The 24040-nt window shown below is 39.8% G+C and overlaps 1 long non-coding RNA gene across 4 annotated transcripts; it reads left to right on the plus strand.

Moving 5' to 3' along the window:
* The first annotated feature begins 143 nt into the window (after window positions 1-143).
* Window positions 144-17933, plus strand: LOC112931888 (uncharacterized). 4 transcript variants are annotated; one of them, XR_011996625.1, is made up of 6 exons: window positions 144-253; window positions 3309-3500; window positions 3609-3730; window positions 4046-4113; window positions 14820-15012; window positions 17037-17933. It is a non-coding gene; the product is annotated as an uncharacterized lncRNA (long non-coding RNA). The 4 variants fall into 4 exon arrangements; XR_011996626.1 differs by lacking the exons at window positions 14820-15012; window positions 17037-17933 and adding an exon at window positions 11245-11384; XR_011996624.1 differs by lacking the exons at window positions 14820-15012; window positions 17037-17933 and adding an exon at window positions 6325-6780.
* Window positions 17934-24040: the final 6107 nt, after the last annotated feature.

Here is a 24040-nt window from a genome sequence, read left to right on the forward strand (position 1 = left end):
CTGCTCGGATGGGCGAGCGACTTGAGCCTTGCTTCTGATTGGCCGAGCCTTGCTCCCGCCCCTGGATGTTGAATTCCCCGCCACGCTGGGGCGGGTTCTTATTGGTCAACGGGCGGGCCGCAACCCCGGGGCGACCTGGGGCCTGGGGAGGGAGGGGCCGCCTCGCGCTCCTGGTAAACTGCGGCAGGGACAGGAATGGCAACACGGGTAGTTCAAATAGGAAAGCGTTTTATCCGTGGTATCCTTCAAAAAGGTAGGTTACTTAAAAGAAAACAAAACAAAACAAAAAAACACCAGTTAGGTTATTAGAACCTGTCCCCGTTTTTCAGGGATAACGCTTTAGACGCTAGGATTCCCCAACCCAAACCCTTCCAGCGGACTTACGTCCCTGCCTCTGCAACCTTAGTGCATCACAGGTACCTCGGGGGCTTGTGAAAACGTAATCGCTGGGCTCCGTTCCCTGAGTTTCTGCTCCGTGGGACTGCACTGAGATTCTCGAATTTGCAAGTCTAACAAGTTCCCAGTTGATGCTAGGCTGCTTGTCTGGGGACCACATTTTGAGGATCACTGCTCTAGAAAGAGTATATTACTAGGGAAATGGATTTTTTTTTTTAAAGGATTTTATTTATTCATGAGAGAGGCAGAGACAGAGGCAGAGGGAGAAGCAGGCTTCCTGCGGGGAGCCGCATGTGGGACTGGATCCCAGGACCCCGAGATCGGGACCTGAGCCAAAGGCAGACGTTCAACCACTGAGCCACTCACGTGCCCCTAATTAGGGTTTTAAACAGATTATGGGGTTCAGTAAATAATAAGTGAAAATTTATTTTGAAGTTGAAACTTAGAGCGTAAGAGGGAATGGGGATCTCTCGTTATATTCTGTTTCTCTACGTGGGTGATATTTACTTTTGAACATGATTTATGCACTTCCAATATTCATTTTTTTTAAAGATTTTATTTATTTATTCATAGAGACCGAGAGAGAGAGAGGCAGAGACACAGGCAGAGGGAGAAGCAGGCACCATACAGAGAGCCTGACGTGGGACTTGATCCAGGGTCTCCAGGACCACGCCCTGGGCTGCAGGCGGCGCTAAACCGCTGCGCCACCGGGGCTGCCCATTTCCAATATTCAATATGAATAAAGAGTCTACTCTTAAACCCTTTTTCTTTTTTTTTAATATTTTATTTATTTATTCATGAATGTCAGAGAGAGGGAGAGGCAGAGGGAGCAGCAGGCTCCATGCAGGGAGCCCCATGTGGGACTCGATCCCAGGACTCCAGGACCACGCCCCAGCCAAAGGCAGGCACTAAACGGCTGAGCCACCCAGGGATCTCCTTAAACCCTTTTTCTTTATGACACATGCAACATTATCAAGGCTTTATGTGTTCTACACATTTGTTATTGCCTTAAGGCCATAGTTTAGAAGTGGAGTCATTTAAAGCACTATGTTGTAACCATTAAGAATGCCTAGGTGAGAATGTCACCTACCAGTTATGCACTAGTTGGGTGACCTTGGATGAGTTATAGCTCAGATTTCCCTTACGTATAGTGGGCATAATAATAATGCCATCACCATAGATTTGTTGAGAGGATTTAAAGCGTTAACAAATGTGAAGAGTTCAAAAGTAAACCAAATACATAATAAGTGCTCAATGAATATTAGCTGGAAAAGCAGGATATTTGCTGTTGCGAAAGAGAGTAATGAATCAGAAGGGATTGCACCTTCAGGCTCTAGTGGCCCCATGGAAAGGAAGTCCTGTTGCAAGTACTACAGGGTCTAAGGGAATAAGGGCTAAGGTATGTTATGAGCATATCAAGCAAACCTCAGGTTTTCACACTGAAATTTTTTGTTATTCAATGCTTTTACATGGGGCCTGCTTTTTCTTCCTCTCCTCCAAGCTTCCGCTTCTTCCAGCAGGAGTTAAGGCTTATTTTTATGTATATCACCAATTTATTCAAAGCCACAAAGTAAACAAATGTATTTTCCTATGGCATCAATTCACTGAAAGATTCACGGAAGTGAAACCTTTTTTAATATTTAAAGGAATGATGTGGGACCCCTGGGTGGCTCAACTGTTGAGCGGCTGCCTTTGGCTCAGGGCGTGATCCAAATTCAGGAATGGAGTCCCACATCAGGCTCCCTGCATGGAGTCTGTTTCTCCCTCTGCCTATGTCTCTGCCTCTCTTTGTGTCTCTCATGAATAAATAAATAAAATCTAAAAAAAATAAAGGAATGATGTATAAAGATATGAAGTGGAAAATTTTCATTAGGATTTAATCTTAATCAGCAACAAAATTTTAGTTTAGGGGCTACTTCCAGCTACATATTGCACTTTCTGTCCTCTTCTGGTATTTCACTGAAGAATATTTAGGAAGGACTGACTTAATAGGGTGGGTCAAAATTATTTTAAACTTTTATTCCAGTGGGAAGTCAACAGAGTTTTATTGGGTTGTGGACCAGAAAATAGGCCTGGAGGAGAAAGTCTCATAAAAGAAAAAAAAAATGTATTAATTTCTTAAACCTACTCATCAACGTGGATGGTAGATTGATTCTTCTGAAATAATAGTTTGACACTGCTATGATCAGAAAACTCAGCTGTGATAACTGTAAAATAGCTACCATAACACTTGTAAAATATAGTCTCGGTCACACTTTAGCTGTATATATTCTAATTTAATGGTATGATAGATAAATCAAAACATGGCATTTCAGGAAATTCTATGTAATTAACAAAGATTCTGAGGTAGGGAGAGGTTTTTTTTTTTTTTTGCCTGGGTGGCTCAGTGGTTGAGCATCTGTCTTTGGCTTAGGGCATGATCCCAGAGTCCTGGGATGGAGCCGCGCTTTAGGCTCCCTGCAGGAAGCCTGCCTCTCCCTCTGCCTATGTCTCCACCTCTGTGTGTGTGTCTCTCATGAATAAATGAATAAAATCTTAAAAAAAAAGAAAAGTTTATATCATTTCCTTCATGATTGCTTTAAAGGAGATGGACCCTAGTAGTTTGAGGTGAAGGAATGGGTGAGTCAGGAGAAAATCTTGAATGTGGTGATTTTAAAGTCCTCCCTTGAAAAAAATTAAAAAAAAAAAAAAGTCCTCCCTTGGGTAAAATTAGGAGATTATATTTCTTACAAACTTTAGTTTGTGGATTGAGCTCCATAACAGCTGCACTTACCTTTAGTTACAGGGGCATCATGAGAGGAGAGATTTGATTTGAGTTTTTGTGATGTTCCTAAGAGCATATCATGAACCAAAGACTGAAGTTTTGGGGATACAACTTTGATTTCATATCACATGTGCTTTCTATCCATTAGAGCTTTTCCACAAGAAGTACTGATTTTTCACTAGAATCATTGGGGTAATGGCTGGCTGATCGCTGGACAAAGATACTGTGGAAAGATTCTTCTATGGACTGAATTGTATTACCCACCCCCATACCCTCAAAGTCATGTGTTGAAACTCTAACCCTCAATGTTACTGTACTTGGAGATTGGGCTTTTAAGGAGGTAAGTAAGGTAAAATACAGTCATAAAGTGAGGACCTGATCCTGTAGGATTAGTAGCCTTGTAAGAAGAGACACCAGAGAGAGTTCTCTCCCCTCTTTCTCTCCCCAGCCATGGAAGACACAGTGAGAAGGTAGCCATCTGCAAGCCAGGAAGAGAGTCCTCACCAGGAACCAAATCAGCCAATACCTTGATCTTGACTTTCCAGCCTCCAGAACTGTGAGAAAATAAATGTATGTTGTTTAAGTCACCAAGTCTGTGATATTTTATATGGCAGCCCAAGCTAACTAATATAGATTCCCGTGAAGTCTAGATGGTATTTCCTGTGCTGTTGCAATTCCCAAGACTGTTTTTCCCTTGTACTGTTTTCTAAAGGAACACTTTGAAACTCATAAGTTTCTTTTTTTTTTTAAACTCATAAGTTTCTTAAATTGTGTTTACCATATTGAAAATTTGTGACTACATAAGCTAATGGTCTCATTATGAGTAATATAAACTGTTTTATTTCGCACTTATAAGTGTCTTTTGATTATCCAAATTACACACAGATCTTCCTTGATTTACAACGGGGTTATGTCCTGATAAACCTTGCAGGCAGAGAGGACAGAAGAGAGAGGTGGGTGCAAACTAATTTGTTTTTTAAAAGTAAGTGTTAGGGAACCTAAAATATTAGTTTCGCTGTCCTCACAAATAGTTCTCAACTTCATTTGTGCCTCACATTTTCTCAGTTGGCTGAGGTAGACTTCAGATTCACTAAATTAGAATTTCTAGGAGCAAAGTGCAAGCATTTGTATTTTTCAAAACTTCCCCAGTTGATTCCAATACAGAAATGGGATTGACAGCTACTGAACCACACAAATAAAATGATACTAGAGAAAAAAAAAAAATGATACTAGAGAAGTGCCAGATTTCCACTTCACTTTGAGGTAGTGGACACTACAGATAAATATATGTGAGTGTATATAAATATATATATATATATATATATATATATATATGTACACACACACACACTATAATACTTTTATCTTCCTAGTCTAAAGAAGCACACTCTTATGAAGACTTCTTCCTTTTTCAGAATCGATAAATTAATACCAATGACTAAAGGAATGTTCAGAGCCAGAATGAAGCAGGTTTCAGGAAGGAACATATTATTTCAAATAATTCTAATTCTTTAGAGCTTTAAAAATATTTAGAAGATCTTGGTAGCCCCTTGAGATGTTTTAGGAGGTATTACATACATTTCAGGATAAGCGTGGGATGTGACACAGAATACAGGCATCAGAGAGCTGCTGGCTTGCCCTTCCAGGAAATACAGCAGGTTGGATGCCGGAGTCCAGTATGACTCCCCATGATCATTGCATATCATTGCTTTATTTAAAAAAAAAAAAAAGAAAGAAAGAAGAAAGAAAGAAAGAGAGAGAGAGAGAAAGAAAGAAAGAAAGAAAGAAAGAAAGAAAGAAAGAAAGAAAGAAAGAAAGACCTTCTGGTGCATGCCTTTAACAAATCATTGATTAGCTAATATTTTTAATAAAATGCATCTGTCAAAAATGAATGCAATAACATTATGTAGGAACAAAAGAATAGGACTGCAAACAGCTGAGGACCAAAGGAAGAATCCTGTTTCTACCTATTTCTCCCGGAAAAAAAACAACTCTGGATAAAACAGCATATCCTGGTGATGTGTCTTACCCCTGGATAGAAAAATAAAGGGAAATTTCTTGACCACAACACTAAGAAATAAATTCTATGGACAGCCTATGTTTATTAAAACAGTGCATGAGCTACATATGTAATTTTTAATTTTCTAGGAGCCACATTTTAAAAAGTAAGGAGGTGAAATTTTTTTTTTAAGATTTTATTTACTTATTTGAGAGAGAGAAAGAGGGAGAGAAAGCATGAGTAGGTGGTTGGGATGAGAGGGAGAGGCAGACCCCCCAACCCCAACTAGGGAGCCCAATGCAGGGGCTTGATCCCAGGACCCTGGAATCACAATTAGAGCCAAAGGCAGATGCTTAATTAACCCACTGAGCTACCACCCAGGCCCCTGGAAATTCATTTTAATATCACAGTTTATTTAAGCCAGTATATCCAAAATACATATTATGTTTTAATATATAATCAGTATAAAAAATTACTGAGCTGTTTTACATTTTTAAAATGTCTTCAAAATCCTGGTATATTTTATGTTTACACATAGATCAATTTGGAGTAGCCACATTTCAAGTTCTCAAATAGCCCAATATAGCTAGCTAATGGCTACTGTGTAGGACAAGAAAGCACCATGCAGCTAGAATTTCAGGCTCTGAATTCAGAAAGACTAGATTTGAATTTTTTCTTCACCAATTTCTAACTCCTTACCCTTGAGCAAAATGATTGACCCCTTAATACTTAACTCCTATGTTCCTATGTGTTAAGAATAACAACACCTGTTTTTTTAAAGAGTTGCTTGATGGATCAAGGACTCAATAAAGTCTTTTTTTTTTTCTTAAAGATTTTATTTATTTATTCATGAGAGACAGAGAGAGAGAGAGAGAGGCAGAGACACAGGCAGAGGGAGAAGCAGGCTCGTGGGACTGATCCTGGGACTCCAGGATCAGGCCCTGGGCTGAAGACAGGTGCTAAACCCCTGAGCCATCCAGGCTGCCCTCAATAAATAGTCTTAATTGTTGATAGTCTGTCCCAGTGTTATTTTTCCACCCTGCCAATCAAAAAGAGGATTTATTTGATCATTTGTATTCAATCTATCTCTTTCACTGAGTAGCTTTGTGTGACCTTGAATAGGATTCCTTGCTTTTCTATGGCTCTTTCTTTTTCTGTCTTATAGGAAATAATGGTACTGCAAAGGAGGAAAAAGTTTTTCTCAACCTTCTTAGGGTTCCTGGCTGTGTCTGAAAATTAAACTGGCAAAGATTCATAGGAGAAAAATACACAGACTGTATTGAATTTTTACTGGTACATGGGAGCCTTCACAAGAGAATGAAGAGCTAAAGAAGTGACCAGACTAGGAAGCTTTTATAACTTTTAGAGAAAGAAATGGTGAACTTGTGAAGAATTGACAATCAAAAAGTTTTAGGCTAGAAGAAGTAAATGGTGAAGAAATATCTAGGAAAATAAGAGTTAGTTTAACAAGATTTATTTAGGGGATCCCTGGGTGGCTCAGAAGTTTAGAGCCTGCCTTCTGCCCAGGGTGTGATCCTGGAGACCGGAGATCGAGTCCCACATCAGGCTTCCTGCATGGAGTCTGCTTCTCCCTCTGCCTGTGTCTCTGCTCTCTTTCTGTCTCTCATGAATAAATAAAATCTTAAAAAAAAAAACAAGGTTTGTTTATATAGATTTCTTGGCTCCAAATTCCTGTCTCTAGTGATGTCTTCCCTCCTCCTGGTACAGGGAGGGGACCTTTCACATGGGAGTTTTATGGCCTAATTTCAGGGAAGAAAGGTGATGGGAGTGGGGGAGGTTGAGTGACCTTCCAGCATTTAGAAAAATTTTCTTCAGCTTAAGGTCTTTAGCATGCCAAAGTGCCACTTTCTGGGGTAGCATGTCTGGAACCCCATCAGTGTGTAACTCAGAGCTGGCATGAGGGTTAAATGGGATAATATATGTAGAAGTGCTACACAAACCCTCATTTCCCCAAGTGGAGCTAGAGACATTCAAAGTTGACCCAATTCATGATTTAAAATCGGTTGGGATTGTGGTGGTAGTTACATGATTGTATAAAAATTCATAAAGTTGTATACCTAGAATGGTTGGGTTTTATTGCTTTAGAATTATTCCCACTAGACTTGGTTTAAAAAAACACAGTTTGGGAATTCCTGGTTTTAAGAAAGTAGCAGTTTTCTTTTCCATGGGCTTGTCAGGGCCATATACTAATCCATACACTACTGTAGATTATGAACTTCTGAGTAAAACGTAACATCCAGCATGTCCCATAATTGACCATTGCACTCATTTTTCACAGGATGTTCTATAAAATTACTGTACCAACAAACATACTTTGCCACTATAAACTGCTATACTGAGGTACCAGCTATTAAAATTATTCTGTGATATCTAAGGGTTATGGAAAACTCAGCATCACTGACCAGTCGATCGTACCATCCTCCTGATAAATTTTCTGTATTTGACTTACAGGATGCCTTCCCTTTCTGGTTTTCCTCACACCTTCCTAGCCACTTCTCGGTATTCCTGTTGGCTGTGTCATGTCTCCCTAAACAATAAATATTAGAATAATCCCATCCTCAGCTTTTCAACCTCTTCCTGATTCTCACTATATTCATTCTCTAATTGGATCATCTCTCCTCTCCTTGTTTCAGATCACAGATCTTGCCAAGACCCAAAGATAAGTCTCCTTCCCTAGCATTTCTGCTGAGCTATCCCACATCACTGCTTGGATTATTATGCCTCTAAATTTAACAAGTCCAACTGTAACCCCCACCCTGTCAAACTAGGGACCCACCCCTCATATTCCCTCTGATGGAGTTCAGAATAGGCCACCCCAAAATGTGCCATTTTGATTACTAATTATTGCTCTTGTTTTGATGATTATTTTGAATTAAAGTTGTTTAAGAAACAGCTGGTACAAGAAGGACACTATGACCCTTCTTTGTCCCCCTGAAATCAGGAAATAAATTCCTATGTGAAAAGTAAAAGGCATCCTTATCACCAGAGATAGGAAATTCAGGTCCGAGGAGGGTGTATAAACAAATCTTGTTACTTCTTCATTAATTTGCTCCTTCAAGCCCAGACCCCTTGTCTTGTCAATTTTTCACAAATTTATTGTTTCTTTGTCTCAAAGGTATGCTTTGAGCTGCCTGCTTTGGTCACTTCTTTGAGTCTCATTTTTATGAGCTCCTTTATGTACAAAATGAAGTTTGTTTTTCTCCTGTTAATCTGTCTTATGTAAATTTAGTTAGTAGAACAGCCAAAGGAACTAGAAGAGAAGGATTTTCCTCCCCTGTACCTCAGCCAATTAATTGGGCTCCAAATACAGGCTTCATCCTTAATTCCTTTCTTTACCTCACACAACACATCCAGTCCTTCAATAGCTGTGGTCAGCTCAACTTTCAGAATAGATCCAGAATCTAGCTACTACCCATCATCTTCATCTCCATCCTAAGCCACAGATCCTTATCTCATTTGGACCCTAGTAGTCTCCCAATGGATCGCTTTGATTTTACCATGGTCTTTTTTTTTTTTTTTCATCTGCTCAAAACCTATAATGATTTGTGATCACTCTTAGAATAAAATCCAAATTCCTTACTAAGGCCTAAAAGGCATTACATAACCATGCTTCTATTTATGTTTCTAATGATAGCTCTTAAAAACTTTGCCCATTGCTCACTCTGCTATAGTCACTCTGGCCTTCTTGCTATTCCTTAAATAAACCATGTTCACTCTTGTCTCAGGGCCTTTGCACTTGATGTTACCTCTGACTTGATTATTCTCCCAAATAATTGCATAGATCTCTTGTCAACCCATTGCATTCAAATGCCACCTTCTTCAGAGAAGCTTTGAGTTTTTTTTTTTGTTTTTTTTTTTTTTTAGCTTTAAGTTTTTATTTAAATTCTAGTTAGTTAATATACAGTGTAATATTAGTTTCAGGTGTACAATTTAGTGATTCAGCACTTCCATACAATGCCTGGTGCTCATTAAAACAAGTATCCTCCTTAATCTCCATCACCTATTTAACCCCTCCCTCTACCCATCTCCCCTCTGGTAAACCATCTGTTCTCTATAGTTAAGAATCTGTTTCTCGGGCAGCCCTGGTGGCACAGCAGTTTAGCGCTGCCTGCAGCCCGGGGTATGATCCTGGAGACCCTGGATCGAGTCCCACATCAGGCTCTCTGTATGATGCCTGCTTCTCCCTCTGCCTGTCTCTGCCTCTCTCGTGCTCTCTCTGAATAAATAAATCTTAAAAAGAAAGAAAATGCCATTTAAAAAAAAAAAAGAATCTGTTTCTTGATTTGCCTCCCTCTCTCTTTTTTCCCTCTATGATCATTTTGTTTCTTAAATTCTACATGTGCCATGTGACTGATATCATATGTTGTCTTTCTCTGACTCATTTTGCTTAGTGTAATACCCTCTAGCTCAATCCACACCATACACTATAATAAATTCAAAATGGATTAAAGACCTAAATGTGAGACATGAAACTATTAAAATTCTAGAGGAGAACACAGGTAGTAACCTCTCTGACTTTTGGCTGCAGCAACTTCTTTCTAGATGTGTCTCCTGAGGCAAGAGAAACAAAAGCAAAATTGTTGGGACTTCAGAGAAGCTTTCTTTGATCACTTTACCTAAAAAGCTCTTGTCTGCAATACTCTGCATAGTATGTATCACTAACTGGTCATATTTATATTTCAGTTTTTCCTTTTATTGTCAGCTTCTTTTATTAAGATGTAAGGATTCTGGGGGGAAGACATTTTGTCTGTCTGGTCCACTACTGTATCTCCAGTGCTTAGAAAAATGTCTGTACATGGTAGGTGTTCAATTAATATTTATTGAATGACTGTATTCATTCAATAGTTTTCTTAGACGTGACTAGAAGAAAATTGATACTCAAAAGAATAGAAAACATTCTTACCAGTGAAATTCTCTAGAACATTTGAAAACTTCAACTGTTAGGTACCAAGTGCACACCAAGATTTGTTGCATCTGTTCACAAAAAACCAGGAGCCTTCCATTTCTGTCTTTTATTTTTAGGAGGTCAGACCAAGTCCCATCAACTAGATACTAATGATGATGGTAATAGTAATGATCATATCAGCCACATCTAATGTTTTTTGCATGTTTAATTGGTGCCAGGAACTTTCCTAGGTGCCTTTTATGTATTGTCTCATTTAATCTTTGCATCAAGTTTATTAGGTAGATGCTATTATGATCCTGCAGTTTCATAAAAGATGGACCTGCAGTATAGACAGGTAGGTGTTAAGTCACCCATGACCAGTAAGTAAATGAAGTTAGCCATTTAGTAAGATAGATACCCAGGACCTATGCTATTCCTGCTTCTCACTAGAAGTCTCTCCTGGGATAGCAGACACCAGCCAGAGTTTATTTTCCTTGTTGCTCTTACTTAGGCCTAGAGGTTTACTTCCCCTTTCTCTCTGCTGAAGAATTAAAGCCAAAGGCTCTCATGCATATCAACTGTTTTTGCAAATAAGTGCATAAGCACTGCTAGATCTTTCTATGACTCAGGATGTCACAGCACATTAAATTATTCTTCCTCACCAGATTATTTCAAATGGGGACACCTGGGTCAGCAATTGAGCATCTGCCTTCATTCAGCTCAGGGCGTGATCCCAGTCTAGTGATTGAGTCCTACATCAAGCTCCCTGTGAGGAGCCTGATTCTCCCTCTGTCTGTGTCTCTGCCTTTCTATGTCTCTCATGAATAAATAAATAAAATTTTTATTAAAAAAATATTATTTCAAATGGAAAAGGATAATATTTTGCCTTGTTTAAAAGAATGGATTCAGGGCAGCCCAGGTGGGTCAGCGGTTTAGCGCTGACTTCAGCCCAGGGTGGGATCCTGGAGTCCCGGGATCGAGTCCCACGTCAGGCTCCCTGCATGGAGCCTGCTTATCCCTCTGCTTGTGTCTCTGCCTCTCTCTCTTTCTGTCTCTCATGAAAAAATAAATAAAATCTTAAAAAATAAATAAATGGATTCAGAGAAATTATTATATTTGACTTATCTTAGGTCACAGTTGCTGGAATCAAAAACAAATCTTGGTTTTTCTCTTGCCAAGGGACCAAGAGGTTTTGCATGGAGGAGAATGCTCAGTTTCTGGTCAGTGAAATTTCAGAATAGAGAGAAGAGAGCCACTGTCAGCACCCTTTTGGGCCTGGCCTGAAGTCTCAGAAAGCCACGATGAAGGGAAACTGATGGAATGAAAGTACATCTGGGATGCCTGGGTGGCTCAGCAGATGAGTGTCTGCCTTCGGCCCAGGGCGTTATCCTGGAGTCCCGGATTCAAGTCCCACATCTGGTTCCCTATTTGGAGTCTGCTTCTCCCTCTGCCTGTGTCTCTGCCTCTCTCTCTCTGTGTCTCTCATGAATTAAAAGAAAAAAATCTTTAAAAAAATAAAATAAAATAAAATAAAAATATTCAGAGTACAATTGGGACTTAACAATTCCTAATAGCAGATTTGACCAGCATTGCCTTTCCAAATTAACCAATTCCTTGACTAAACAGGTTAATTTGGCTGCTTATTTCATCAGCCCTGTTGATATATTTCTCCTTCCCAGTAGAGGTCACTATGTAATGAAATATTTGTTTAAACAATAGAATACATAGCATAATGCTCCCGCATGCAAATATTGTCAATCTTAACAACAACAACAAAAATTCTGTGAAATTCTTTCTTACTAGCTCACTTGTTAATCCAACAAGCAAAAGAGTAAAATGTGGGGTGGGATGGGGGCCACAGCTGGTTTGAAAGCGTCTGCATAAATATAAGTAACATACATCCGTGTGGCTTACTATTGCTTTTGGCAGTCTAGAAAAGTGTGCCCTTACTCTATGTACAGGAGGTGACTATTCTTGCCTAGAAATATAATAATTCTCCCTTCTCACTAGAAGGATAGTTTGCATACAGAATGCAAAATTGGAAATTGCTGGAAGATAATTGCCCCACTATCTTGTAGCATCCAGGAATACCATAGAGAGTTCTGTTGTGATTAAAGTTTTTATCTTTGTCTGGAAACTAATATTTTTTCCTGCCTATACCCTTTACAGTTTTTTCTTTGTTTATAATCATCTCCAATTTCATGATCCTCTTTCTTGGTGTAGTTTTGTTTTTATTTACTGTACTAGTCTCTTTGTGATTACTTTGAATTCGGAAAGTCATATCCTTTAGTCCTATCTTATGTGTGTGATAAACCGTATTATTATTGGTAGTTTCTTCCTCTCCATTTTTTTCTGTTTCTTCTTTCTAGAACGCCTGATAGAAAATGGCCCTCTGACTAATCATTTAATCATTTTCAAAATCTTTTCTCTTGATAAAAATAGTTCTTTTATCTTTTTATCTTTTTGGTTTTGCTTTCTGGGAAATAGTTTCAATTGAGGTATTTCTTTTGAAATTCTTATTTCCATTAACTTATTTTTTAATATCTAGAAGCTCTATCTTTTCCTTTGAATATTCCTTTTTTTGTCTTTTAAAGATTTCATTTATTTATTCATTAGAGACAGACAGAGACAGAGAGAGAGAGAGAGAGAGAGAGAGGCAGAGACACAGGCACAGGGAGAAGCAGGCTCCATGCAGGGAGCCCCATGTGGGACTCCATCCCAGGATTCAATCCCGGGACTCCAGGATCACACCATGGGCTGAAGGCAGGCACCAAACTGCTGAGCCACCCAGGGATCCCACCCTGAATATTCCTTTTTAAAAAGTGCTTACTGTTCTTGTTTCACAGACATTATATTTTCTTTTATCTTTCATTGGATATATATTATGGTTTGTCTCTCCCCTAATTACTTCTGATTTCTGTCTGACCTCTTTGTTATTCACTTGTTTTGGTTTCTCTCTTTAATATTAAATGCTTTCCTCAATTGCCTCAAAATCCTTGTTTATATTTGAGAATAGGACACTAAAAAAAACCTAACTGGAAGTATAGGGGAGGAAAAAATTTTTCTCTACCCTTCTAGGTGCTTGTGTGTGGTCTATTAATTATGTTCTCATTAGACAGATTAACAAGAGAAAAACAAAATTAGTTTTATATATACAGGAGCCCCACAAAAGACAGTCAATCAATTGAAGCTTATACGCCATCATGAGCAAAGGAGAAGGAGGCAAGGGTCTGGGCTTCAAAGGGAAGAAAGACAATTCACAAGAAAATGGGAAGAGCAAATGTTTGGTAAATAAGTGTTTGCCATACCATGCAGAAACAATGGAACATAGAGAACGCTTTGAACAAATAGGCCCTGCTGAGTTCCCCCTAGCTTAGCAGATCTAGCCCATACTCTTTGTAGTTATCTCTGGTGATAGCTCTCATCCTGCACCAGGCCCTCTATCTAAATTCTTTTAGGCGGTTGAGGAGAAGGTAAAATCTCTTCCTGAATCTTTGAGCTTTAATAATCTTCAACTCAAAATAATCAGCATGCCCAAGTGGCACATCCTGGAGAGACTCATTCTGAACTTCAGCAGCCATATATGTTAGTGGGGCTTGTCTACCATGGGCCACACTATAGGTGATTGGAGAGGCATGGATATTTCATGAGAGCCTCTAATCTCTGCCAATTTTTAATATCTTTCTTTTTTTTAAGATTTTATTTATTTATTCATGAGAGACACACAGAGAGAGAGAGACAGAGACACAGGCAGAGGGAGAAGCAGGCTCCATGCAGGGAGCCCGACGTGGGACTCGGTCGCGGGTCTCCAGGATCACGCCCTGGGCCGAAGGCAGCGCTAAACCGCTGAGCCACCCGGGCTGCCCTAATATCTTTCTTAGTCAGTTTGGACTGCTATAACAAAAATACTGTAGACTGGGGGGCTCAAACAACAAACATTTATTTTTCACAGTTCTGAGGCTAGGTCTGGTGTCAGGGTGTCAGCATGATCAGGTTCTTGGTGAAGGCTCTCTTCAACAATGATTGACTGTTCATTGTATCCTCACATGGTGGAGAAGAGGAAGAGGGGAAGCAAATTTTCTCCTGTCTCTTCTTATAAGGGCACCAGTCCTATTTATAGGAGCCTCATCTTCAAAACCTGATTACCTTTCAAAGGCTCCACCTCCAAATATCATCACATTGGCATTCAGGCTTCAACATAATGAATTTTGGGAGGACACAACATTTAGTCAATAGCAGTATCCATAGGTCTTTTCTCTTGAGCTGGATGGTTTCTCCAGAGAGGAATCTTCCTCCCATATGGGGTCCCTGTTTCCAGCACAGTGCCTAGCTCACCTCAGCTGGGGTGAGGTGAGTCATGCACTTGGGTAGTTGAAATACCTGGGATTTACCTGCACCTTTTTTTTTTTTTTTTTTTACCTGCACCTTTTCAGCCTCACACTGCACCTCAGCCTTTGGAGGTACCTGCCTCTTCTCATTTCTTAGGATTTTTAGAGTTCTGAAGAAGAATACCTTCATTGCCAGACTTTAGTTTTTGTGTTACATGAAGTTAATAATCACTAATCTAGCTACTTTCCACAGTGGACATCTGTTGTCTCCTCATCTATTGTCTATGTCATTTAGGCTATCTGTCTTTTACTAATTAATTAATTAATTAATTAATTTTCATTTTGGGCAGTTTTAGAAAGGAGATAAAAATATGTTCAATCACCATTTTATTTATTTATTTTTTAATTTTTATTTATTTATGATAGTCACACAGAGAGAGAGAGAGAGAGAGGCAGAGACACAGGCAGAGGGAGAAACAGGCTCCATGAACCGGGAGCCCAACGTGGGACTCTATCCCGGGTCTCCAGGATCGCGCCCTGGGCCAAAGGCAGGTGCCAAACCGCTGCGCCACCCAGGGATCCCATCAATCACCATTTTAACCTTGAGTTGTTTCATTGAGTAAGTTTGTTTGTTTGTTGTTTTGTTTTAACCATATCATATAGGAGAAAGTTAAAACCAAAGAGGCTAAATATCTTGCCTAAACTAGGAAGTTGGCAAAGAAACTAGCACTTATTCTTATGAACCTCTTTAACAAGGGATAGAAGACAATGTTATAAATATCCACAATAAAGACGACTACAAGACACTGTTGGTGGCATGAATTACCTTTCACTGTTGTGAGCTGTGTAACTACTGGGAGACCTTTCGGTGCTGCTGTGAACTTCCAGAACCCATATTTCCATCTTGCCTCCCCTAACCTCTGCAGCAATATCACCAAAACAGACTTCACTTTGAAATGACAAGTTACAATGTTTCTTTTTAGACACTTAAAACAATCAAGCAACATAGAGGTTTCCAGAAAAATTTCTTATAAATCACTTTTTATAAGTTTCATGTTTCTACTGTTGGCTGATTAACTCAGGATGGTTTTGTCCTAATTGAGAATTGGCTTTCCAGTTCCTATAATTTTTGTTTTAAATTTCTACCTTTGGTTTTCATCTTTGTTTGTAAGCTTCAATTAAATATGTAACAGATGTTAAAATGCCAAGTTAAGTTGCCACGCAAAAATAATAAATGTGAAATTTCAGGGTGAGAAACCAAAGCACCATAGGTTTTCACGTTTTCAGAGGAAACGGTTTAGAACCTATTCTAATTTTCCTACCCATTTTAAGGCATGAAATGTCCAGAGAATGGAAAGGGGGATTTGTGAAAAATTTTTTGGCGGAGTTGTCATTATCTCATGAGCCTGCACCCCTTCCCCATGTAAGGTGTGAGAGTAGTTTCTGTGTTCTTCATATAAAGTCTAATGAAGCTTCCACAAAGAATTGGTGAAGCTTCTCACACATAGATCTTAATTTGTGGCCTAGCAGTTGGGGGCACAGTAGACTGAGGTCTGCTCCTGCTCAGAAAACAGAGTTGACAGGAAGAGCTACCACTTGCTTTGGTTGGAGTGCAAAAAAAAAATACTGCTCTTTTTTTGGAGTTTGTTAGGGCAAGGGAGGTATGAGTTCTTCTTATGGACCAGATGTGGACAGCATCCAACAGTCAGTATGGGTAGTCTTGGGTCTCAGCCACTAAAGCTGCCTTGGGTAGTAAAGGCATTGCAGTAGCAAGAAGCTGAAGGTGAATACCTTCAAGACAAAGCAATGCTAAAAACCCATCTTTCATAGTGATAATCCTGCAATTTATCAAGGGAAGAGGGAAGTACTGTGTATATTGCAATCCGCTAACCGCCTGGAGTCAGTGTCAGACTCTACAGGTTTAAGGGCATGCTCCCAGTAAGAGTGCCTTTACTTAAGACACTGCCCGCACTTTGGAGGTACCCAGCTTACCTGCACTATTGACTAACTGGCTATACATTTGGAGTTTTCCATTATCCCCTAATTATTTGCTATAATGCTCACAGAACTCAACAAAATGCTGTACTTATGATTATGATTTTATTATAAAGGACATCGGGCGAGTTCTGGGAAACAATGCAAAGCTTCCACACCTGATCTTTATTGAATTAGGATCTGTCACTCTCCGGCACATCAATATATTCACCAAGCAGGAAGCTCCACTGAGCCTCTCTATCCAGAGTTTCTATTGGGGGTCTTATTGCATAAGTATGATTGACAAAATCATTGGCCAAGTGAGTGAACTTAGTTTCCAGCCTACTTCCCCTCCCCAGAGGTCTGGCTGACCCAAAGTCCCAGTTCTCTGACCCATAATTGGTCTCTCTGGTAACCAGTTTGCATCCCAAGGGCCTACCAATTATTACAAAGATTCTAGCATTCAGGACATTCCAAGAGATTTTAGAAACCATGGGCCAGAAACTTGGGACAAAGACAAGATAAATTATTATGCAGTAAAAGACTCAGTGAGGTACTGAAGAGCCCATGAAAGAAAGCACCAGGAGAGTCATCCAAAATGTGAAAAATCAGCTGATGATGGTAATAGTTCAAGTAAGACCTTTTCCTACTTCTCTTCCTTTGTGGCAGCCGTGGAGGGATAACACTTAAGGGAACAGAGAAACCGAGATGCCAACTGAGTTCCCATCCCCTATCCCACACCAGGCTTCCACCTTGAACCAAACTCAAGCTATGTGAGGTGAGAAGATTTGACTTTAAATAAAATTCAGAGTTTTGATTAGCCTTCTGGACTAAACATTCTAATTCCTGTATTTGGTCTGTGATTGCACATTACAGTGACCATAGGACCTAAGAGTGAAGAACAGAAAAGTCAGGGATTTGGCAATAATTTTCATTAAGGATTGGGGTAAAATTATCCACACTAAATGAAACTTAAAAGAAAGATGAAATGAAAAAAGTAGGTGAGTGTTGGTTAAGTCGTGATTGGTGCTATTCAATTTATCAATTTCAAATACTTAAATACACACAAAGAAGAGTGCATTTAAAGCAGCATTTCTGGGACACTTGGGTGGCTCAGCGGTTGAGCATCTGCCTTTGGCTCAGGGCGTGATCCTGGGTCCTGGGATCCAGTCCCGCATCGGGCTCCCTGCATGGAGCCTCCTTCTCCCTCTGCCTGTGTGTCTTTCTCTCTGTCTCATGAATAAATAAACAAAATCTTAAAAAAAAAAATAAAGCAGCATTTCACAATCTCAGCACTGTTGCCATTTGAGATGGTGCCATCCTTTATTGTGGGGTGCTGTCCTGTGCACTTAGGGTGTTTATAGCAGCCCTGGCTTCTACCCACTAGATGTCAGTAGCTCTTCCCTGTACTCCCCACCAGTTGTGACAACCAAAAATCTCTGGGTAGGGGGGTGCAAATGCCCTCAGTTGAGAAACACTGATTTAAAATAATGCTTTTTTATGTAAATGAGTTTTTGTGATTCAAATAATCATTTTCTAATTTACTTGTTTTGGAAATCCGGGTGGTCATACATCATATTTTTTTAAAGTAGGAATAGCTGCAATCCTACTTTTGTAGTTGTTCTCATGCTGAAACAAGTTTATAGAATTTTTGTGGAAAATTTGTCTCACATTAGTCAGAATCACTGACAGAATTTGGGACCAGTCAAAATGAAAAGTCTGTTGTTTAATAACCATATTATGTTTACAATGCCTTTAATCTTATTATATGAAATTTACATAATATTAATGCTGTCTTTTATTTTGTGAAATAAATTTATTATTGTTGGACTCTTTTTTTAAAGATTATTTATTTAATTAATTTATTTTTTAAAGATTTTATTTATTTATTCATGAGAGACAGAGAAAGAGGCAGAGACACAGGCAGAGGGAGAAGCAGGCTCCATGCAGGGAGCCTGATGTGTGACTCGATCCTGGGACTCTAGGATCACGCCCTGGGCCAAAGGCAGGCACCAAAGGCAGGAGCCAAACTGCTGAGCCACACAGGGATCCCCTATTTATTTATTTTAGAGACAGAATGAGAGAGAACATGAGTGGGAGGGGCAGATGGAGAGGGAGAGATAATCTCAAGCCCCAAAGCAGGGCTCCGTCTCACCACCATGGAATCAGGACCTAAGCCAAAATCAAGAGTCCAACACTTGACTGTGCCACCCATGTGCCTCTTATTGTTATTGGACTCTTATGACAAAATATTACCCAAGGAAAACCCTTTGTATCATCTGGTGCTAGGAAAAAACTTAGATATATCTTTAAAAAAAAAAACCCAACCTGTTTCTCAAGATTAAAAAATAAAGGGAACAACCATTTATTTCTCATTGATATATTGCAGACGTGCTTCACAATAGCATTGTGCTAATCCTCACAGGATCCCAGTCATATGTTATCCACATATTACAAATGTGGAAAATGGATGCTCACAAAGTTAACCTGGCAAAAGTCATGCATTTACTAAGTGAAAGAGCTAGAATTAGAGTCCATGTGTAGTGAGATCAAACCCTTTCTCTTGGGATGCCTGGGTGGCTCAGTGGTGATCCCGGGGTCCTGGGATCAAATCCTGTATCAAACTCCTGGTGGGAGGGATCCCTGGGTGGCGCAGCGGTTTCGCGCCTGCCTTTGGCCCAGGGCACGATCCTGGAGACCCGGGATCGAATCCCACATCGGGCTCCCGGTGCATGGAGCCTGCTTCTCCCTCTGCCTGTGTCTCTGTCTCTGTCTCTCTCTCTCTCTCTGTGACTATCATAAAAAAAAAAAAAAAAAATTAAAAAAAAAAAAAAACTCCTGGTGGGGGGCCTGCTTCTCCCTCTGCCTGTGTCTCTGCCTCTCGCTGTCTCTCATGAATAAATAAATAAAGATTTTATTTATTTATTCGTGAGAGAGAGGCAGAGACACAAGCAGCGGGAAAAGCAGGCTCCATGCAGGGAGCCCGATGTGGGACTCCATACTGGGACTCCATCCTGGGACTCCAGGATCAGGTCCTGGGCTGAAGGCAGGCGCTAAACCGCTGAGCCACCCAGGTGTCCCAATAAAATCTTTAAAACAAAAACAAAAACAAAAACAAATCCTTTCTCTTTTCACTCTTAAATTGACTCCTTGGAATGTACAAATACACAAAATGTTCCACTGAGAAGACTAAATTCTACATTTAATATCTTCATTAAATGATACTCTCAAGAAGGAAGGCAATCCTGCTATCTACTGTATCAGTACTGTTTACTCAGAATGTGGTCTTCAGCTGGTGCCAGTCTGTGACCTATTGATTACTGGCCCACAAAGTACAAAGCTGAGATTAAGTATTTAGAAATTTTATAGCAATTAAATATTGCAATGATATCCAAGTGCATAATTTCATTGAACAAAGTCTAGACAAGTTCAAGTGTTGAACTCAACACAGTCTCATGGGCATATGGTGAGGATTGCGAACTATTTATAAGAGTAGGACTACATATTCCTCTACAGAGACTGAAATATAAAAGAAACAGATCCTTCACTACAGATTGTTTTACCACTATTCTAAAACGACATAAATAAACCAATTAAGCCAGTTCAAAAATTAGTGTTAATATTTCCATAAGATTTCTTAATGACTATTGCACTTCTGGGTGCAAGAAGTAATGTGACAAGTCTTGCATGCAAGTCACTACAGACTGTAAGACTTTGTAGGTAGTAATGAGTGGACAAAGACGAAAAATGTTGTGGAGCCCTTGTGTATGGGAAGGATGAGGATGTTGATAGACTAGACGAGGAGTCACAAATATGTGTTCAGGTAGCTGTCAAAACTTTTCCAGATTTAGTTTGAAAAGGAGGAAAACACATAGTGATAAGATGATAAACCGTGGAAAGGCCAGCACCAACAACAGGTAAGAAAGATGTGATTCGCAGGAACAAGGTAGGTGGTTACACACCAAAGTGAAGAAACCTGAGGAGAGTTATGGGGATGGTACACAACAATCTTCAGAGAGACAACTCAATGAGGCAATGGATTATGTTTATAAAATTTCCTATATAATCATGTGCCAATTCTGTCTTGGCTGATCTGGGGCTAGTAGGTGGAGATAAGTGAGGACATTTGACTGGATCCGGAAGTGTGAGAGAAGAGAAAAAGGCAGCTCTTTTCAGGCAGAGATTGGTGTCTTAGATTGGCATCAGATTCTCAGTGATAAATTTTACATAGAAAATTGGAATTTGGGCAGCCCGGGTGGCTCAGTGGTTTAGCGCCACCTTCAGCCCAGAGCGTGATGATCCTGGAGACCCAGAATCGAGTCCCATGTCGGGCTCCCTGCATGGAGCCTGCTTCTCCCTCAGCTTGTGTCTCTGCCTCTCTCTCTCTCTCTCTGTCTCTCATGAATAAATAAATAAAATCTTTTAAAAAAATGGAATTATTTAAAAGTTGTGTTGATTTTGTTGCCAGAGAGGGTTATCTATCAATTGATCTATTATCATCTATCTGCAATCTACCTTCCTTCCTAACTCCTTCCTGTCATCTATCCATCCATTTATTCTCCTTCCCATCATCCATCTATCCACCCATCCATGCATTCATCATCCCTACATCTCTCTATCCATCCAGTCTCATTCCGCAAAGCACTTACAGCAAAAATAAGACATACTTTTGTAAGAATGGGATGAAGAAAAGATGGTAATCTTTACCTTGATATGATGCTAAAATATTAACCATGTGAAACTCTGCTAATGAAAAAAAGTAATAACTTCAGAAGATAGATAAAATTTAAAACACAGTGCTTAAAAAGGTGAGGATGTTGACTAGAAAGATCCTGATAAGTCTTAAGATACCAACTAATGTGAAAAATATTCCAATTGCCATCATTATTTTAATTACCTTGTCAATAGCCTGGCAAAAATTCCTTGGCATAATTTTTGATATGTTGTAATACAGAAATTCTTTTTTTTAAAGATTTTATTTATTCATGAGAGACACACAGAGAGAAAGAGGCAGAGACACAGTGAGAGGGAGAAGCAGGCTCCATGCAAGAAGCCCGACATGGGACTCGATCCTTGGTCTCCAGGATCACACCCTGGGCTAAAGACAGTGCTAAACCGCTGAGCCACCTGGGCTGCCCTACAGAAATTCTAAATAGAAATAAAAGCTATTATTTAAACTTCTTCTACTAATTTGCCCCAGAGCAACTTTCTACTGAAAATTTTTTCCTATAAAGCATTATAACTATGTAATATATGTATTGATTCTTTAAAAGTAATATTCTTACTCTGTCAAATGCATCGAAACTTTACATTTATTTCAGAAGTGTTATGAAAGGATCAATAATTATGTTCTTTTATGTTCTTGTTATAAAATCTTGGAATTCTAATTTATGTTTACCATATTATTTTTACTGGCATAAGAACTGTAGAAATTCTTCATGTCAGATTTACTGGGAACTTTGTAGGTGGCCACAATGCACTTGCAATAAAGGATGGGCCTCCTGGAAGGGCCCATTGCCACTCAAAGATCCTCCACTCCACTCTAAATACTGAGTGATGAGGCATTTGAGAATAAACTATAGAAATGTTTTATCAAGCACAAAATACTACTTATAAAGGTACTAATCTCTGCAACTTATGATATTGGATGGATGGATGAAGGGTTAATTGAAGGCTGGATAGATAGATAAGATGATAGTTTTCTGTTGCTGGACAGCAAACCATCTCCAAACTTAGTGAATATCTGATGTGTGTTCATCATTTTGTACGCGCATGAGTATATACATTCCCAGACGCGGAATTGTGTTTGTGGTTTTCATTGCTTTAGAATAGTTTTTATTTGAGTAAGAGTTTTTCCTGGACTTGCTGTTTCCTGGACGTTCATGTGGGGAAAGAAACCAGGGCCGCATTCTAGACAGATAAGTTTTTCTTACAATTGTTTTTTTTTTTTTTTTCTTTTTCCATTTGGTATTTCTTTTAGAGTTGACCTCTAAGAGTCAGTGAACTGGGGCAGCTGTAGGGTTCCTCAGAAGGAACACTCCCCTTCTCTCACCCTAGCCCCTGCCAAGTGCTCTGCTCATGAGTACAGACTACTTTCTTCAAATATGGCTTGTCTGAGCAATCCCTTGTCGAGGCCTCTCCTTGGACTCCCAAATGGGTCTAAGAGACCTCCTACCTCCTGCCTGCCCATGCCAGCTGGTACTGCTGTGGATGGTGGTTGGCTTTGCACTCAGAGGCTATCCTAACCCTTACTAAGTGTCCTCACCAGTGCTGTCTCACAGCTGCAGCCCTGAGTGTTCTCTTTGATGTCTCCTGCCCTGGTGCTCAATCCCCTCTGCCTCTGGCAGTACTCTCATGGGGATTTTGGCTATCTTCTCATTGTGTCACATTAGGGATGATGCTTTTGCTTTTGCTCCTTGTAGTGTTTTGGTGAAGACTGAGCTGAAAAGAAGAGAGGCTTTTACTCCCTGTATTTGAACCAGAAGTCAGAACATACTTTTGAAGTGTTAATTCAACAGACAAAACTTTCCCTCAGTGACTTTCCCTAAGTCATTTGCAATTTGAACAGGACTCAGAGAGAATGGTTCCTCCCTGTTCTACACAGCATCAGCAGTGGTGGTTTGAGGCTGGAGGATCTGATTTCAAGATGGCACACTCACATGACTGAGTTTTGATTGTTGGCGACCTCAGCAAGGGCTAAGAGCCAGCTTTGATTCTTTCCCATGTGGGTTCCTTTTTGTGGCCTGGGCTTTTTCATTGCATGGCCACTGGGTTCCAAAGGAGAGCAATCTCCCATAGAAAGAGTGCCAGGCAAAAGTTGTATAGCTGTTCACGACCTAGCCTGCAGAGTCATAAAGCACGACTTCTACCATACTCTATTACAGAGTTGCTCAGTCTCCATCTCCATACTATTGCCATTTCGGGCCACATAATTCTTTGTTGTGGGGCTGTTCTGTCTACTGTAGGATATTCAGCAGTGGTAGCACCCTTCCCACCAGTTTGTGATGACTAAAAAATGCCTCCAGACATTGCCAAATGTTCTCTAGAGAAGAGAACACCACTAGGTAAAAACCACTGCTTTATTTTTTGAGGCAGTCACAAAGGCCTGCTCAGTTTCCAACTACTTATAGGAGAATAGCAAAGTTTTGGAAAAGTATGTACGACAAAGAAATATTTGTGGCATTTTTGGAAAATATAATTTGTCACAGTAACCTTTTATCTAATGCTATGGGCTGAATGTATCTCCTCCCCCACAATTTATATGTTGAAACCCTATTTGGAGATGGGGCCTTTGGGAGGTAATTAGATCACAAGGGTACAGCTCTTAGGTGGAATTAGTGCCCCTAATAAGAGGAGACTTATCAAGAGAGGGCTTACTCCTTCCCTCTCTCTGTGCCCCATGGGAGCAAAAACAGGAAGAGGGCTTTCAGCAGGAAGGCCCTCAAGTGATGGCCTCTTGATCTTGGACTTCCCTGACTCTGAGACTGTGAGAAATAAATTTCTCTTATTCAAGGCACCTATTCTATGGTGTCCTGTTATAGCAGCCTGAATTTAGACAACCGAAGAGTGTAAATTTTTTCTATATATTTTCTGCGCTGATTATTAAAAATGTTCCAGAGCTATGGCGTCATCTTCTTTTACAAAGATGCTTCATTCTGAATGTGCCATCTTGA

This window comes from Vulpes vulpes, chromosome 13 (assembly GCF_048418805.1).
Source record: "Vulpes vulpes isolate BD-2025 chromosome 13, VulVul3, whole genome shotgun sequence".
Lineage (NCBI taxonomy): Eukaryota > Metazoa > Chordata > Mammalia > Carnivora > Canidae > Vulpes > Vulpes vulpes.